Consider the following 14,318-nt stretch of genomic DNA (forward strand, 5'->3'; position numbering starts at 1 on the left):
TGGGAAGGGAAAGCGAGATGAACTCCAGGGCATTTATTCAAAAACCTTCCATCCTGGATTTTGCAGATTTGACTGCATGCAGATCAGTTCTAATGAGCTGATATAGTTTCCTTACAAAGACTAAAAATAATAAAATAAAACAAACACTTTTGCAAACAATTCTGAGTGACTTGTACATGATTTTATTCATTGAAAAAATAATTTAAATGTAATATATGTGTAACACGTTCAGAAAAACATTAGTCTGCTATTTAAAAAAAAAAATGCAGTAAATATGGATGGTAACTTTATTTTACATTAGCCACATGTTTTTCATGTATTTACACATTCACTTCATTAAGTCCAGTTGCATCACATTTTAATATGTTCATTTACTTGATATTGATATATGGAGCTTCAGAAATGTGTTTGAATAAGGCCTACAGCCTGATGAATTTAAAACGCCATCACTTTAAGTGTAAAAAAAGGTGTAAAACGTGACCTCATCATTGACAGTGAGTGGTATTGGACACACACAATAATAACAAAGCTGTAAGAAATCAGACCATGATGAGGAACGTGATATTTGATCGTTTATTTTCATTACTGTCGCTACTTCCTGTCATTCTCATTCCCCGCCGTCCCATTTGCTGCGTAAACTCCTCCTACTTGCACATTTCTGAAATCCCTCCCACTTGCGGCGTTAGCTCCTCCCACTTGCTGCGTAAGCTCCTCCCACTTGCAGTCTCCGGGCTGCAGCGATACATACATGCATTCATCTGGCTCACATACCGCGTGGAATGACGGCGATGACTCAACCTGAGTGCGCTGCCAGAAGTCAGCCATAACCGCGCCAGATATGGGCCACATTTTAGAAATGGCATGGGCCACATCAGGGCCAGATGTCAGTCACTTCACTGCCATCTGTGACCCATGCCATTTCTGAAATGTGGCCCATATCCGTCCCAGTTATGGCTCACTTCTGGCAACCACACTTAGGTTAAGTCATTGCTGTCATTCCATGCAGTAGCGTCTTCTAAGCTGTGGCACACATCTACTCTTACTATATGCTAATTAACCTATAGTAAAGAAAAAACTAAAACTCATATAGTCAAAATTTCTTTATTAAATATTTAAAAAATCCAATACAGATAATAATTTATAAATAAACAATTATATTTGTCAAACATGTTAGTTAAATTAATATGTTATATAGTAAGATATACTGGAACCCATAGATGCATGTGTGTTGCCACAGTTACACGCCTGGCCTAACTTAAAGGGTTATTTCATCCAAAATGAAAATTATGTAATTAATGACCCTCATGTCATTCCAAACCCGTAACACCTCCGTTCATCTTCGGAAACAGTTTAAGATGTTTTAGATATGTGTATACACCATCAAATATATACTGTACATGTCCAGAAAGGTAATAAAAACATCATCAAAGTAGTCCATGTGATATCAGTGGGTCAGTTAGAAGCATCGAAAATAAATTTTGGTCCAAAAATAACAAAAATTATGACTTTATTCAGCATCGTCTTCTCTTCCAGGTCTGTTGTGAACCTCGTGCACAACACTGGAGTGACGCTGCTGACATGTTATCTTGTTTGCCCAAGCTTTTTCTTGTTCCCAAGCTTTTTTTAACAGTCTGAGGGAGAAGCACGCTATAAACAAAACAATCTTCACAAACATGGCTGAGGATAACACGTCAGCAGCGTTACTGTGCATGCTGTTTTTATTACCTTTCTGGAAATGGACAGTATACCGTACAAACATTTTCAAAGATCTGTAGCTAAAATTGTAAAGCTTAATTTTACACAGTAACATTAGATCAATGTAATGGTTGAAATGCTTTAGCTATGATTTGATCTAAGGCTATTTACTGGTTATTTATTTTGTTGTTATCAGAAAAAAAACTGCTCCAGAGATACTCGGTTGTTATTGAATCTATGGAGGTCTACCCGAAGTTAAGTTTGGGCCATGAAAGTGATTTGTTTATGTTGCCACTGAAACCATCTATATTAACACACAAACGTACAACTACCATCTCCTTACATACAAAACTCTGATATAATACTCAACATTTCTTAATAAACTTATAAAAATCACAATAGGGATAGTTCACTGAAAAATTAAAACTGTAATTTTGCTCACCCAAAGGTTGTTCCAAACCTGTATAATTTATAACAGTCAGTAACTGAACAAATACATTTGATAGAGTTTGAAACATCTTGATGGTAAGTAAATGAGTTTCCATTTTTGGGTGAGCTATGCCTTTAAATCTTCTCTTTTGCCCAACGACCTTCATCTCTGTCTGTGGCAAGCTGCAACCATGTCTTAACCCAGTGCTCAATCTCTTGGTCTCTAGCAGATAGTTGCTGTTAATCTGTTTCTTCTGACTGCAGCTACGATGACAAATGTAAACAGTGAGGTAGAGAAGTATAAAAAAATCTAACATTTATATGGTATACACATATTAGCTGACACCAAACATGAATAAATAACATTAGTTATTGTCAAAAAGACTTACCAATAATCAGTTTTTAGTGGTATAGTTTTCAGTGGTGTCCTGTAATGCCGCCTTCTCATTGATAGCCTGTCAGACTAACTGGAGAAGCATGTAGTTTGTGAGCAGGAAGTTCATAATTCTTCAAAACACTGTCTTTAACTGTGGTGCCTCCTCTCAAGAATAAATTGTTTTGAAATCTGTAAAATGTAATGAAAAATGAAGAAACAAGTCAAATCTCATTTTTGAGAGGAATATAGACAAACTGTGGGGGTAAAACTGATAGAGTTCCTTTGAAATACTTGGACTACTTGCACAGAGCTTTTGTGACACAGTTCTGTTTTAAAATTAAAGGGGAGCGCAGGGCAAAGCCTAATGCTTTTTGTTTTTTCTCAATAATAAATAAATAACAAAACATACATTATATATGCCGGGTCTACGGGGGGGCTGGGGGGGCAAGATTTTCCGTCTGCCCTCCTAAAAATGTCCAGCCAAAAAATAAATTAACGGAGTCTTTTTAAACAAAAACATGTCCTGTTGACAAACACCAGTGTATGCGGCTCCACCCATTGTTATCTGATTAGCTTATTCAAGCTTTGAAGGTCTTTTCAGCAGTATTTAACTCACAGGAAAAGTACTACTGTTCTCTTTGACGGTAACTAAAAAATAACGCATCTTTAAAATATATGTCAGAAACAATGCAATTTAGATATAAACGTAATAACACAACGCATATTAAAGTGAAACTTTTTTTATAGTAAAACATGCCCAAAACAGCCCCTTATCCTTTCTTAGACTCACCTCATTATTTATTCATTCAAATACAACAGCCAATGGCAAGTCTACAGCAGCATTTAATGTGTTTGTTTTAGACGTAGTTCTGTTTATTAAAATTGGAATATGCAGTTTGGTTGTGGCATACTATATAGTAGATATAAATGATATAAGATGGTTATACAGTAAATATACAGTATTGTAACAGCTGAGCATCGCGTGCAGTTTTAAATTCAAATTTTAGCCGTTTTGTCATCGTCATTCATCAGCTCATTCAGCTCGCGTTTGAGAAAAACTTCACACGCAAAAATCTACAGACTTTTAAGTTCAGGAGGTGCTGTAACTCCGCAAGGTCATCGTAAGGTAAAACGTTGTTTTTTATAGTTTTGCGTTGTGTTATAATATCTAATTTGCTGTGTTATGAACAAAGCAGTGTGATTTATATTTGGTCTCGTCCCAGATAACACTTACAGTATTTTAAGGCTTGTGCTTTTGTCTGGTGCTGTTACAGGATAACTTTTGACGAATTTGTCATGCATGTCAAATTGCTTTCATGATGTTTCAAAATAGATTATTTAAAGCGTTGTGTTTGTTGTGATATTTGAGGTTGCTGCAGCAGCATGATAGGGTCAGGAATTAATGAAAATATAGCTTATTACATAGAAAATGCATCATTTTAAATGAAGAAAAATTTTTGAGAATGAAAAGTGGAAATAAAGTTCCTAACAAGTGTTTATTTAGAATGAAGGCATATGTTGGATAGGGTAGGTATAAGAATGGCTTTAATTTATCTATAAGTGAAATAATAGATTAAATGCAGTGTACGCATTGATAAAATATAGCTAAATGTACAGCTTTGCATTCATATCACCTGCTTGCCTTATTTAATTAACTGTGACTTAAAGGCGGAGTCCACGATGTTTGAAAGCCAATGTTGATATTTGAAATCACCCAAACAAACACGCCCCTACCCCAATAGAATCTGGACCTTTTGTTGATAGACCCGCCCAACACATACGCAACCCGGCATTTGATTTGATTTGATTGGCTATAAGTGTGTTTTGGTAGTCGGCCCGTCTCCTTTTCCAACGAATTTTTCAAACATCGTGGACTCCGCCTTTAATGTGTAAAACTACATTAAGTGTAATCATTATAACATTATAAATCATTATAAATCCAATTGCATCTACTTTTAAAAATTGAACGTGCAAAAGGACATAAAAATGGCCGTTTATTATAAGACATATGCAAAATAATATTGGATTGAAACATCCATAATTTTAGTGTATCAATCATTTTAGTCGAGAAATGGCTGCCCACCCAAAAATGCTGACTGCCCCCCCAGTCCAGAAAGCCTAGTACCGGGCCTGAGTGGGAGTCGAACCGGCCCGTCATACTAGTCATTTGCTCTCAAAGTTTAATATACTTCACTTTCAGAGTGGGAAAGTAAAGTAACTGCATTTAGAGGCAGACTGCGCTAATTCTGTAACCTCAGTTTCACTTTTGCGTGCTCAGGGCTTTCCACACATTCACTATATTATTTAATGATATATAAATGGCCTAGATTTTTTTTACACATTTTCTAAGGGTTTACCTACATTATATGAACCCTGTATGAAATGTAAAACTTTAGCTGTCACTGTAAAACACTCTGATATGTGCAGATGAGTGGGGGAGTGGGGACAATCGTACTCTGGTACGGTTCGGTCTGTTTAAGTATGATAAGTAAGTGCCCCCTAATATAACTTTGTGCTCGTCTGAAAGAAGATGATCATATGTATTAACATGGATTAAATCATGCGGAAATTTTCATTATTCTGTGAACTATTATTCTATTATAATAGACTATTATTTTAACCCTGGAGAATCCACGGGTCAAATTTGGCCCATGTTAATCAATGTTAAGAGAAGGGTTCTTGGGTTCTCCAGGGTTAATTTTCTATTCATCCAAAAATCCTGAAAAACACTAAAACATGAAGCAACACAACTGTTGATAATCAGAAATGTTAATTGAGCAGCAAATCAGCGTATTAGAATGATCTCTGAAGAATATTGTGACACTGAAGACTGGAGTAATGATGCTAAAATTTCAACATTAATCACAAGAATAAATTACAGTTTACAATATATTCACATTATAAACAGCTCATTTACTTTGTGATAATGTTTCAAAACATTTCTGTTTTTACTGTATTTTTGGTCAAATAAATAATCACAAGCTTAAACTTTTGAATAGCAGTGTATAAGTTTTGAGGTTTTACTTACTAGTCATATGGTTCAGAGATGTTTTCTGACAGGTCTGTTCCAATCCTACTGCTCGGCCATTAGCATGGGCAAATCTACAAACATAACATTCAATCTGTCACAGAGAAAACAATATATAAAATATGCAGTGTAAGATTTACTTATTTAATATTGCTCACACAATGCTACTCACGTTTGGATGTCAACATCTTAAAATAACTGTGATAAATGTGGAAAGTTTGAAAAGCAGTTTTCTACATCTGTCTGCAACTCCCTTCAGAAAATGTTGAAATCTTGAGCTTCTCTTCTATTATAGAGGGTTTTTGTCACTCCTGAAATCAGAGAACAACATGTCTGTATTTGTATACGATAAAACATACGTACTAACGTTAGTAGCTTCAGCACTCCGTGCAATTTAACACGGTTTAGACGTTACAGTACATCGCATATTTAGGCTAAATAAATTTGCCTACTTCCAGTCATGCACTGACAACGTTAACAAAGACTTTGAAACCTCTCATCTATGTTTTCAAAAGCCCAAATATTTATAAACAAGAGCAAAAGCTAACGCTTATAGACGGTTTCAGCAGTAACATAACGTTACATGTAAAGAGGCTTTTGTGGAAAACACGTAAGTTAACTTCCGTTAAACTCTGCTAAGCAAAAATAACAACAAAGTCCTAGCTTATTACAAGCAAATTAACAACACGTATATTACATTGGAAACAAAATATTTTCGACAAGTTATTTTTTCAAGAGATCAGTTTAGCAAGTAAACCAACAGAAACCGGAAGTACAGTTCCGACCGCATGTGCGGAAACAGGTTGAACTTGGGATGGTAACGAACTTTTCTCAAAGACACAAGCCATTGATATGAGGTAAATATATAACAAAAGCGTGTCAACAACAGGTTTTAGTATTATTTGTGTGATTTGATGGACTAACTTACTTGAAAACAGCGAAGAAACCGCGGGAGACGGAGCTAGCTGTCCTCGTGCTCCTTCAGTTTCCATGGTAACTCCCTTCGTGATTTAAAGGGGCAGGACATGTTTCGCGTGCACAGCATAGCCATTGGCCTATTATACATGGTAAATACATAAATAAACATCTCTGGAATTAGAACAATACATAACAATTTAAAATATCTTTAAATTGTTTATAAATCCTAAAAACTTATTTGGTTGTTCTGTGTACTATTCATCATTGCAAAGTGACACATCTGCATGTGATAGTGGGACGATTTTGTATTGTTTTACACTTGTGTAGCACTTTCTATTATTCTACAATTTGTTTTTTAATCTTTGCTTTTGTTAAAGATGTACTTTTTATCCTATTCTTAAAGGTCTCATAACATTTTTCTGCTAAGCTGTAAAAGGTTAAATAGTTCACCCAAAAATGAAAACTCTGTCATCATTTACTCACCCTCATGTTGTTACAAATCTGCATAAATGTCTTTGGATCCCATTCACTTCTATACAAGGAATTGGAAAAGTAATACTATGGAAGTAAATGGGGTCCACGAACAGTTTGGTTAAACTCTCAGAAGAGTCTTTCATATTATAAAAGACAGATCAGTTGTTTACAAAAAAGAGGAGCTCCTGGAGGCCTGGCCTTTGGCAGAGCGAGTCACGTGCAAGCAACACACACAAAACATTATCCCACTATCCTTGGATAACCTATGATTCACTACATTGTTGTGTCGTGTACATCAGGGCTTGTCAAAGTTTTGGGGCCAGGGACCCCTGGGAGGAAGGACCCCCATATAATTATAAGAACAATTTATTGAACTATTTTTACACTCTTAAAATAAAGGTGCTTCACAATGCTATAACCTTTTTGGTTGCATGGTTCCATAGAGAACCTTTAACATCCAACACCCTTTGAAAAAGTAAAACTTTATATGAAGTGCATTTGTACTTTATAAAAATATTAGGATATAAAACCGAACGATCATCATCATAATATGCCTGAGTGCGCAGGTGTCACTAACTCATGACCGGTTGTTTTATCACTGGGACCACCCTATTTAAATGGACAATGTGTAGTTTTTATGTATTTTATTAGTCAAAATCAATGTCTTTATTCATAAATATGTCCTCATTGATGTCAAATGACCTCTGCCAATGATCTGACTTTTCTTTGTAAGCTTAAAATTTTTTCTCTTTATTTACATTGAACGGGTAAGTCCAAGAAAGCTTCCATGTCGTTCCCCTTTATTGAAAAACTAATAGCAGAGAGGGACAAAAAGCACTAGCCTACCAACGCGTTTTCACAACTGAAACGGACAAGGAGATCAGTGAGTACATAACGGCTACCATAGTTGCAACACGCTTTTGAAAAAGTGAGGCGCTAGAGAGCAAAATTAGTTTGAATGCAAAATACAATTTCACTGCTAGATGGGGGAAAATCCTATTTACTGTCCCTTATAACAAACACACTTGCATTACTCTACTGCTACCCTGGAAAAACAAACTGTTTCCATAATGCTGGGTTTTTGGGAAGCTTAAATTTTCCTCATAAACAAAAACACACTATGGCGTCGCTCCCTTTGTCTCTTTCTCTCAATAATTAAAATAATTTAAATGTAATCACCCTAACTTATGTCTGTCTGTTACTGATTTAAAGTAGGCAGATCTAATGTGCCGTAAATTATGAAAATAACTGTCATTTTTACCCATTCTATCAAATTTTAAGCTACAAAGAGCAAAACTAGTTTTAACTTGTCTATAACTTGGCAAATGACCATGGAATAAGTGGGATAATCAATGACTTGCTGTGCAGTAAAGGATTTTAAATGGGGTTTGGTGTTCTTTGCCTCAGCGTTGTGCATTTACAAGTCTTTAATGCAGGGCAAGCAGTTAATTTACATTAAATATGCAGCGGGTAAAATTAAACTCGTCACCATTTTTCTCAGTTACCATATATTTCTAAAGGTGTTATTGACATAAAATTTTCACCAGATGTTGCACATAAATGTAACATTTTTAGCTGACTAAAACAACCTGTTCTGTTAATGGATTATCAAAAAAATTTCGCCTAGAATTCTTTGAGTTCTGTGCCAGAGTCCAAGAAGATCTGATAGACAAAGCTGTCTGATTATGATAAATATGGTTGGATTATTTGAGCCGAATATGAAGAAGCCTAGCCCTGTCAGATCTAGAAGAAAAATTACAATGGAAAAAAATTCAGCTGCCTTCCTTTACATTTTAAAACCAATAAGCCTAACCATGCAGCATATTAGACATATCTGACCCAGAAATAAGCCGAAACACACATAAAAACAGTCTGATGTCAACATAACCATAACCAGTAATATCTGGCCCACACACAACAAAAAGCCATCACTCATCCTAAACCGATTTGTCACACAAGGGCCAGGACTGGCCCAAACACAACAAGCCACAACTCGCGCTAAAACCGGGTTGTCGCACTCAGCCGTATCTGGCCCACACACAACAAGCCACAACTCAAACTACACTTGGCTTGTCGCACACGGCCCGTATCTGGCCCACACATAACAAGCCGCAACTCAAATTAAAACTGGCTTGTTGCACACGGGCCGTATCTGGCCCAGACATAACAAGCCGCAACTCAAATTAAAACCGGCTTGTCGCACATGGGCCGTATCTGGCCCACACACAACAAGCCACAACTCACACTAAAAACGGCTTGATGCGTGTGGGCCAGATATGGCCCATATGGCCTTTGACGCCACCGGAACTGAGCCATATGTGACATAGTTGGCCCAGATGAGGCCCGGTAGTGCATGCTATCTGGGGCTTTCCCAAGAAGACAGCTAAAAGTACTTAAAGGGAAAATTGATGGAGTGTTGTAATTGATAAGGTTATTGTGGTACTTAGTTAATTTTTTGTGTGTAAACATGCACAAACCTTCGGAGCAAAAAGTTTTGTTATTGCTTCATTATCTTCATTATCAACCTTGTTTCAAGTAACTCTTTGCTGTCATAGGCAAGTACCACTCCCGCAGACGCAGAGGCCCATCTGTCTCTCCCAGTCACTCCAAGGATCATCATGCTCGGTAAGTTTCAAATTTAATGTTAACGAGTCCTTTGAATGTATAAAGCGCACAAGCAAAGCAAAGTTTCTGGAAATGTGTGTTGTGTCATTCTCTGCTATGCACCAGTCAGGAAAAGCATAGTCACTTTAAAAAAGTAAGTTAACTGGAGTAATCTAATCTTTAGTAGCCACCTATAATGTCGTGATTGCTATTTCAAATAACTTGCTAATTGCTATGCCTCTATCACTCATTGTTATTCTATCACCAAACCAGTTACTGCTGCTTAAAGCGATATTTCATTGTTTTGTCATATTAAACTATGTTATTACCTTAACTAAGAAGAGTTGATTCATACTAGTGGTGGGCGATACTGCACAATTTGGTATCAATCCGATATTAATGTATTGAAGTCCACAAAAGTATTAGTTATTAGGAACTGTAGAATTGATTCTGTACAACCTTTTTTTTTTAAAAAAAAAAGAATAACAATCTCTCCCTTTTTTCTGGTTTTAATAGCAAATGAAATAAAGTAAAATGATGTGCACATAATTATTACTTTTTACACAGTATTATTAGTTAGAGCCGTAAAATAGCGCCACACAACGCTTCTCTTCCTCTTGGCCATCCTGATCTCTCACTCAGTTCGCTGCTTCTCGGCGCGTTGTGGTCGGCAACATCTTGGTAGCACTTAGCTTAGGCCAGTTCATTCAATGGTACCAAACAGAGATGAAGTTAGAAGTGACCAAACACATTAACGTTTTTCCTATTTGAAATGAGTAGTTATGCAACCAATATGGTGGCACAAAATAAAACGTGGCGCTTTTAAAAGCGGGTTAAAAGGGTAACTATAATGTATGGCGGAATAGCACTTGTTGAAGTACTTCGACTCGGAGCAGTAAAACTCTCCATCTCATTATGAGAAGGAGAAGGGGAGCAGATTTTTCAGGCGTGACTTTTTACTGCGCCGAGTCAAAGTACTCCCAAAAGTGCTATTCCACCATACATTGTAGTTACCCTTTTTAACCCGCTTTTAAAAGCGCCACGTTTTGTTTTGTGCCACCATATTTGATTGTATAACTACTTGTTTCAAATAGGAAAAATATTGATGTGTTTGGTCATTTCTAACTTCATCTCTGTTTGGTACCATTGAATGAACTGAGCTGGTCTAGGTGCAATCAAGGTGTCGCCGCGCGCCTCAGTGCTTTAGTGCACGCACTAAGATGATAGAGGTATGTATCGGCTCTTCTTAGTTAAGGTAATAGAATAGTTTAATATGACAAATCGATGGAGTATCCTTTTAAAGGATTGGTTCACCTCAAAATGAAGGTTTCCAAATGATTTGCTCACCCCGGTGCCATCCCGGATATCCATGTCTTTCTTTTCTTGGTGGAAGAGAAGTTAAGTTTTTCTGGGAGGGCATTGCTGGATTTTTCTTCGAATGATGGACGTTGTAATCAAATCAATGCAGTTTCAAAGATCTTTGAAGTGCTTCAACTGGCTGTGCAGGATCCCAGCTATTAGGGTCTTATCTAGCGAAACGATCGGTCATTTTCCTGAAAAAAGTATATGGGAACTACGTCATCATGTCGAAACGTTGCGTGATGACCGATGTCAAAGATGGCCGATGTCGCCGGCCATCTTTGGGTATTTCCGACGGCGATATCGCGCACAACCTTTTTACGTGATGACATAGTTCCCAGCTCAATCTGAACAATTGTAGTTAAAAAGTATATTTATTAGATAAGACCCTAATCCTCAGCTGTGATCCTGCACAGCCTGTTTAAGTACTTCAATTGTAACCAACGTTTTAAAGTCCAAATCAATGCAGTTTCAAAGATCTTTGAAGTCCACTTTTGGAAGAAAAATCCAGAAATGTTTTTCTCAAGCTTGGTTTCTCTTCCACTAAAGAAAGAAAGTCATGGATATCTTGGATGGCATTGCCGTGAGTAAATTAAGACATTTTTATTTTGAGGTGAACTAATCCTTTATGCACTGCTTTCGAAGATATGTGTGCTCCCTGCCCTGTTTTTACAGTTTATGTAGAGAAAATCTTTTATAGAATGTATTGCTATGAAATATAATTTTTGTGATGACTGTCTTTACTAAGGAGAGACAATCCTGACTGCAAAAAAACGGATGCTGTCAATCGAGGAAAGGGTCGTAATCCCACCTGGTGCTCACATGGCGTACTTTACCACTGCATTGGCTGCTTTCTTCGCCTGTGACTATGTATTCAACCTAAAGTATCAGGTGGAAGCCAGCACAACACTGGAGTTTGTTCAGAGGTATTTTTTATCTTAAATAGTTTGATTGCAGTGTAAAAGCATATTGACAATTGAAAAGCTGGTCAAAATCATCTTCTCCTTTTAAAATTAGGGCTGTGAACCGACACTGGTCTCACTGTTCGGTTACGATTACCATGCCATCGGTTCCGTTTAATTCGATATTACAGTGCATCATGATGCACCGCATTCTCAATTTTAGGTTTTTCTTCAAAAGTGATGTGTGTGCTCACCTGTAGGCCTGGGGCGGTAACCGGATTACCGCCATACCGCGGTCACGTGACCTATGCCGCGGGTCTAAGCTCCTCACCGTCATAACCACAAAAAAAAAATTTAAACATTGGCCTGCAATTGTGTGTATATATGGGGATGTTATACACGCAGCTTTTAAACAACCGCAGCTTGTTAACAGAAAATTAACCGTTAACTGATATGATTTTAATATTAAATTGTCATTGAGTAGAAATACAGGTGACGTTGTCTGTGACTCGGTAAAAGCAATACAAACATTTTATTTAATTTGAACCAGCAAACAGCCGCAACAGATCAACAACAGAATCAGGTTTCATACATTATTTAATTGTCACGCAACATAAAGAGCACGCGATCAGTCCGAGGATTAATATCCAAAGAGGTTAGATCGTCTCTTTTTCATCCAGCCTACCACAGTGGCCATTTCTACAGCAGGACACATTTCAAAAAGGTTTGCTTTTGCGTCTTCTTTCTCCGTTTGTGGAAAAAGACGGATGTTTATGGTAAGTGTCTAGGACAGAAGCGGTCCCGAGCACGCGAGAGGCAGACGCGGACTGCCCGAGCACGCGAGAGGCAGACGCGGACTGCCCGAGCGTGCGCGAGAGACAGACGCGGAATGCCCGGGCGCACGAGAGACAGACGCGGAATGCCCGAGCGCGCGTGACAGACCGTGTCATTTCGCGCGCACACACACGCGTCTCCGTTAGGGTAACCAGAAGTCCCGAAAAATTCGGGACAGTCCCGAAATCTTAGCTGCTGTCCCGAATCCCGAATCCTGCTCTAATTGTCCCGAAAATTATACTGAAGCTGGGACTGGACACACCAAAGCTTTTACGCAATGTTTTCAATTGATTCCAATGGAAACTCTGCGTTTTTCAAATAAGCAAGCAGCTAGCGGATTTTTTCTGTGCTGAAACCCGGCGCTCGGGGTTCAAAAATATTAAACTTTGAGTGAAAAGCTCCGCTCGTCAATGTCAGTTCTCACAGGGCCGTCCAATTACAGTGGAGGAGGGGCGGGACATTACCACAGCAACCAACCGGCTCAGAGCTGAAGTATCACAGCTACCAAAGCGCTCGGCTGAAAAACAGCTGGCATTCAGCGTACTCAAGGCTTTTTTAGCCGCATTTAAAAGTTTTGGTGTGTCCAGCCCCTCTTAATCAAAGACAATAGGACTTTTTTCGTCTTTTTGTTTCATAGAGTAGATCGAAAGTTGCAGCAGCCGCGAGGCTGTGACTTAGCATAGCCGTGACTATGGGCTCGTGCAGTTGAAAGTGCTGGCAGTGACAGTCAGTCGCGTGAAGGAGTCAGGTTGGTGTCGAGGCATTCACTGTGTTAAAAAAATACTTCTATACGTATTATATAAATGTATGTACTTATATTAATAAAAATATGATTGGTTCAGTAACTTCAGTTTAAAATTCATTCTTTTATTATTAAGTAAAATAAAGAAAACTATGAAGTATAAAATAGTTCTATACATACTATATCAATTTATTTATGCATAGGTACTAGTCAACATTCGAAGTGGATCAAAACCATTCAAAAAATTTACATAAAACCAATCCCTCATACCCATTCTTGTCTTAGGACAACTTTGATAAACTTTTTTGATCCACTTCAAATGTTGACTAGTATAATATGATACTTTATAACAGAAAGCTTACAAATCTCTCATGATATGTTGAAGCGGGTGGCCGAGAAGCACGTTTAATAACACGTGAGCCCTCACTGAGCCAGTGGCCAAATATGGCGCTGACAAACCCGGAGATAAAAGGAAAAACTTAAATTCGTCTGCAATCTGCATTGCCAAACAATTAGAAATACATACGAATTAATGTTCACGTATATTTTACATTTAAGTCTGTGAAAGACAGTATAGATGAAGTGAAAAAGCATTAAATAATTTCTAACCCTTTGGTGGCACATTAAAAACAAACAAACATTTGAATAGCATTTTTTAAATTCGAATTATTATTGCCGATCGAATATTCGAATTTTCGAATATCCGTGCCCATCCCTACTGGATCCCATTGCGCCTGTTGTCAGTGGCTTGTAGGCCTGGAAAACTCTATTCCTTTTAAGGATCCGGGTTACTGTGAGTCACTCACTAAAGTAATCCGGGTTGTGTGAGTCACTCGAGTCATTTGAGTCAGTATTGCTAAATCGCCAAGGAAATTCAGTGATCCACTTGTAACCGGCTGATCCGTGCGACGCGAGATTCTCAGAGCCGGAAACATTGCAGACTCGCAGACCATGGGT

General features: G+C 37.8%; 1 protein-coding gene and 1 long non-coding RNA gene across 4 annotated transcripts in view; both read right to left on the reverse strand.

Moving 5' to 3' along the window:
* Nucleotides 1-14,318, reverse strand: part of LOC129422851 (uncharacterized) — a 469,570-nt gene that overhangs the window by 422,139 nt on the left and 33,113 nt on the right. The gene's annotated exons all lie outside the window — the stretch shown is intronic.
* Nucleotides 1,086-6,589, reverse strand: LOC129435328 (uncharacterized). 3 transcript variants are annotated; one of them, XR_012358906.1, is made up of 5 exons: nucleotides 6,457-6,589; nucleotides 5,701-5,839; nucleotides 5,529-5,602; nucleotides 2,514-2,689; nucleotides 1,086-2,388 (listed from the first exon to the last, which is right to left on the reverse strand). It is a non-coding gene; the product is annotated as an uncharacterized lncRNA (long non-coding RNA). The 3 variants fall into 3 exon arrangements; XR_012358907.1 differs by having other exon boundaries at nucleotides 5,529-5,622; XR_012358905.1 differs by having other exon boundaries at nucleotides 5,529-5,839.

This window comes from Misgurnus anguillicaudatus, chromosome 19, assembly GCF_027580225.2.
Source record: "Misgurnus anguillicaudatus chromosome 19, ASM2758022v2, whole genome shotgun sequence".
NCBI classification, from domain to species: Eukaryota; Metazoa; Chordata; class Actinopteri; order Cypriniformes; family Cobitidae; genus Misgurnus; species Misgurnus anguillicaudatus.